The sequence below is a fragment of the Schistocerca cancellata genome, unplaced genomic scaffold, assembly GCF_023864275.1.
Source record: "Schistocerca cancellata isolate TAMUIC-IGC-003103 unplaced genomic scaffold, iqSchCanc2.1 HiC_scaffold_31, whole genome shotgun sequence".
In the NCBI taxonomy this organism is placed as follows: domain Eukaryota; kingdom Metazoa; phylum Arthropoda; class Insecta; order Orthoptera; family Acrididae; genus Schistocerca; species Schistocerca cancellata.
This window is the reverse complement of record NW_026046095.1, coordinates 1-5,000: the sequence shown is the minus strand read 5'-3', so window position 1 is coordinate 5,000 and position 5,000 is coordinate 1. Positions and strand designations below refer to the sequence as shown.

The window sequence follows — 5,000 nt, the reverse complement described above, 5'->3', positions numbered from 1 at the left end:
AACACACAGGTCTGCCGCAACCACAGACACGGCTCGCCCCCCCCTCTCACTGGCGGAAAGCGCATCCCGACGTGACATAACTCCTTTGACACACTGACGCTGCCTCGGGCATCCACGTCCTACGGTCGATATCAACGAACCTCACCCCCCCCCCCCCCCCCACAACACGCCATCCCATACCACATTGTGTACCGTACCCAAACCTAACGTGTACTGTACTACAACGCAATGTGTACCATAACACAACCCAGTTTGTACCTTAACCTAACCTATGTCACCTTAACCTAACCTATGTCACCTTAACCTAACCTATGTCACCTTAACCTAACCTATGTCACCTTAACCTAACCTATGTCACCTTAACCTAACCTATGTCACCTTAACCTAACCTATGTCACCTTAACCTAACCTATGTCACCTTAACCTAACCTATGTCACCTTAACCTAACCTATGTCACCTTAACCTAACCTATGTCACCTTAACCTAACCTGTGTTGCACCTTAACCTACCTCAATTTGCACCGCAATGTAACTCAATTTGCACCGCAATGTAACTCAATTTGCACCGCAATGTAACTCAATTTGCACCGCAATGTAACTCAATTTGCACCGCAATGTAACTCAATTTGCACCGCAATGTAACTCAATTTGCACCGCAATGTAACGCAATTTGCACCGCAATGTAACGCAATTTGCACCGCAATGTAACGCAATTTGCACCGCAATGTAACGCAATTTGCACCGCAATGTAACGCAATTTGTACCGCAATCTACCCCCATGTTGTGCCTTAACCTAACCCACGTTGTGCCTTAACCTAACCCACGTTGTGCCTTAACCTAACCCACGTTGTGGCTTAACCTAACCCACGTTGTGGCTTAACCTAACCCACGTTGTGGCTTAACCTAACCCACGTTGTGGCTTAACCTAACCCACGTTGTGGCTTAACCTAACCCACGTTGTGGCTTAACCTAACCCACGTTGTGGCTTAACCTAACCCACGTTGTGGCTTAACCTAACCCACGTTGTGGCTTAACCTAACCCACGTTGTGGCTTAACCTAACCCACGTTGTGGCTTAACCTAACCCACGTTGTGGCTTAACCTAACCCACGTTGTGGCTTAACCTAACCCACGTTGTGGCTTAACCTAACCCACGTTGTGGCTTAACCTAACCCACGTTGTGGCTTAACCTAACCCACGTTGTGGCTTAACCTAACCCACGTTGTGGCTTAACCTAACCCACGTTGTGCCTTAACCTAACCCACGTTGTGCCTTAACCTAACCCACGTTGTGCCTTAACCTAACCCACGTTGTGCCTTAACCTAACCCACGTTGTGCCTTAACCTAACCCACGTTGTGGCTTAACCTAACCCACGTTGTGGCTTAACCTAACCCACGTTGTGGCTTAACCTAACCCACGTTGTGGCTTAACCTAACCCACGTTGTGGCTTAACCTAACCCACGTTGTGGCTTAACCTAACCCACGTTGTGGCTTAACCTAACCCACGTTGTGCCTTAACCTAACCCACGTTGTGCCTTAACCTAACCCACGTTGTGCCTTAACCTAACCCACGTTGTGCCTTAACCTAACCCACGTTGTGCCTTAACCTAACCCACGTTGTGCCTTAACCTAACCCACGTTGTGCCTTAACCTAACCCACGTTGTGCCTTAACCTAACCCACGTTGTGCCTTAACCTAACCCACGTTGTGCCTTACCCTGCTCTGTAATTGGCATATGACACGTTACATTAATGTATTGTTGTCCAACCGCAACCGGCTCAGAATGTTGTGTACACAGCTATGTGTCATCTCCCCATAACAGCTGCATTGCAGTGTGGTACGCCATAGAGACGTGTGGGAGTAATGGACGCAGTGGATGGCGATCAGCATGAGCCGTCTGTTCATGTAGTGGCGCGTGTATGCAGACGTAGTAGTCTCTTCTCACACAATGTGATAGCACGGTGCCCCGCGTTCCACATCTGCGACATGCTACAGAGGCCGGTTGACAGTTGGTCGCGCAATGGAGATCGCATATGTACGGGGGCACCTTCCACGTGCCCTCTAGTCGGGCACATTTTGTTGCGTGGATGTGAGCGAATGTAGTGTGTCTTGACACCTGACAGGCAGGCATGCAATAATAGTTGACTTTGCAAACGGGGATGGACGTGTACGTTTACTGGTGACGTTACGCAAATGAACAACTGGTAACCCGTTGTGGTGCGGTTGATCTTGCTGGAGGTACATCTGTGAGGGCAACGATCGGTACAGCTACGAAGCGGTCCCCACCATACCAACGAACGTGAATGTGAATCTGGGTGTGAAGCGATACGCGGCTGTGGGTGGGTGGGACTGTCCCCGGCCGGTGAGGGGGGGCCGCCCGGCGTGCTGGCCGCGCGGTGCGTGGGCGCACGCGCTACAGCCGGCTGGTGGGGGCGCCCAGTGGCAGGCGCGCCGGCCGACGGACGCGGCAGGCGGCGCAGCTGCGCGCCGGGGCACCCTGCGCGCGGCGCCGTGCAGCCAAAGTGGGTCCTCGCGGACCCGGTGCGAAGCGCGGTGGACATCTGCAGTGTGCTGGTCCGATTGAGGACTGTGTGCGTTGAGGATGCGCCGCCGCCCGGCACTCGGCGCCGCGACGCCGTCTGCTGCTCGGTCGCCCCAGCGGTTCTCGCTGGTGGTTTGTATCGCAGTTGTGCGGACGTGTTGGCACGTGCGCTGTGCTGGGAGAGTTCGCTTCGGCACCCACGTGGGGCCTTTGCCCTTCTGTGGCGCTGGCGTTGGAGCTGCCGGTCACCGTAGGTGGCGCGTGTTGTCTCCCGCCGGCAATGCCACGACAGCACGCTCCCGGGCCTCTGTCGGCAGCGGCAAGCTCAGTTGGGAGCACGGGTGGTCGCACCTAAAGCGTCTACTCGCCTAACTCCGGGCGATTGCGCCTCTCTCGAACCCGACCAAGTACTTAGGACGGCGCTGCGCGCCGCCGGGACCTGAGAGGGTTTCGAGGTGTATTGTGCAGGGGAGCCCAGCCTCCTCCTGTTTGCAGAATAATTGAGCGGACGCTTGCGTGTTCGCGCGGGCCCCCGGGACACACTCCCGGGCGGCCGGCTGCTCAGCTCTAGTTGACGCAGCTCCCTGGTTGATCCTGCCAGTAGTCATATGCTTGTCTCAAAGATTAAGCCATGCATGTCTCAGTACAAGCCGCATTAAGGTGAAACCGCGAATGGCTCATTAAATCAGTTATGGTTCCTTAGATCGTACCCACGTTACTTGGATAACTGTGGTAATTCTAGAGCTAATACATGCAAACAGAGTCCCGACCAGAGATGGAAGGGACGCTTTTATTAGATCAAAACCAATCGGTCGGCTCGTCCGGTCCGTTTGCCTTGGTGACTCTGAATAACTTTGGGCTGATCGCACGGTCCTCGTACCGGCGACGCATCTTTCAAATGTCTGCCTTATCAACTGTCGATGGTAGGTTCTGCGCCTACCATGGTTGTAACGGGTAACGGGGAATCAGGGTTCGATTCCGGAGAGGGAGCCTGAGAAACGGCTACCACATCCAAGGAAGGCAGCAGGCGCGCAAATTACCCACTCCCGGCACGGGGAGGTAGTGACGAAAAATAACGATACGGGACTCATCCGAGGCCCCGTAATCGGAATGAGTACACTTTAAATCCTTTAACGAGTATCTATTGGAGGGCAAGTCTGGTGCCAGCAGCCGCGGTAATTCCAGCTCCAATAGCGTATATTAAAGTTGTTGCGGTTAAAAAGCTCGTAGTTGGATTTGTGTCCCACGCTGTTGGTTCACCGCCCGTCGGTGTTTAACTGGCATGTATCGTGGGACGTCCTGCCGGTGGGGCGAGCCGAAGGCGTGCGACCGCCTCGTGCGTGTTCGTGCGTCCCGAGGCGGACCCCGTTGAAATCCTACCAAGGTGCTCTTTATTGAGTGTCTGGGTGGGCCGGCACGTTTACTTTGAACAAATTAGAGTGCTTAAAGCAGGCAAGCCCGCCTGAATACTGTGTGCATGGAATAATGGAATAGGACCTCGGTTCTATTTTGTTGGTTTTCGGAACCCGAGGTAATGATTAATAGGGACAGGCGGGGGCATTCGTATTGCGACGTTAGAGGTGAAATTCTTGGATCGTCGCAAGACGAACAGAAGCGAAAGCATTTGCCAAGTATGTTTTCATTAATCAAGAACGAAAGTTAGAGGTTCGAAGGCGATCAGATACCGCCCTAGTTCTAACCATAAACGATGCCAGCCAGCGATCCGCCGCAGTTCCTCCGATGACTCGGCGGGCAGCCTCCGGGAAACCAAAGCTTTTGGGTTCCGGGGGAAGTATGGTTGCAAAGCTGAAACTTAAAGGAATTGACGGAAGGGCACCACCAGGAGTGGAGCCTGCGGCTTAATTTGACTCAACACGGGAAACCTCACCAGGCCCGGACACCGGAAGGATTGACAGATTGATAGCTCTTTCTTGATTCGGTGGGTGGTGGTGCATGGCCGTTCTTAGTTGGTGGAGCGATTTGTCTGGTTAATTCCGATAACGAACGAGACTCTAGCCTGCTAACTAGTCGCGTGACATCCTTCGTGCTGTCAGCGATTACTTTTCTTCTTAGAGGGACAGGCGGCTTCTAGCCGCACGAGATTGAGCAATAACAGGTCTGTGATGCCCTTAGATGTTCTGGGCCGCACGCGCGCTACACTGAAGGAATCAGCGTGTCTTCCTAGGCCGAAAGGTCGGGGTAACCCGCTGAACCTCCTTCGTGCTAGGGATTGGGGCTTGCAATTGTTCCCCATGAACGAGGAATTCCCAGTAAGCGCGAGTCATAAGCTCGCGTTGATTACGTCCCTGCCCTTTGTACACACCGCCCGTCGCTACTACCGATTGAATGATTTAGTGAGGTCTTCGGACTGGTACGCGGCATCGACTCTGTCGTTGCCGATGCTACCGGAAAGATGACCAAACTTGATCATTTAGAGGAAGTAAAAGTCGTAACAAGG

General features: G+C 53.5%; 1 non-coding gene across 1 annotated transcript; it reads left to right on the top strand.

The window, feature by feature from the left end:
* Positions 1 to 3,123: 3,123 nt before the first annotated feature.
* Positions 3,124 to 5,000, top strand: LOC126110719 (small subunit ribosomal RNA; the record flags this gene model as incomplete). The annotated part of the gene is made up of 1 exon (XR_007523879.1): positions 3,124 to 5,000. It is a non-coding gene; the product is annotated as a small subunit ribosomal RNA (ribosomal RNA).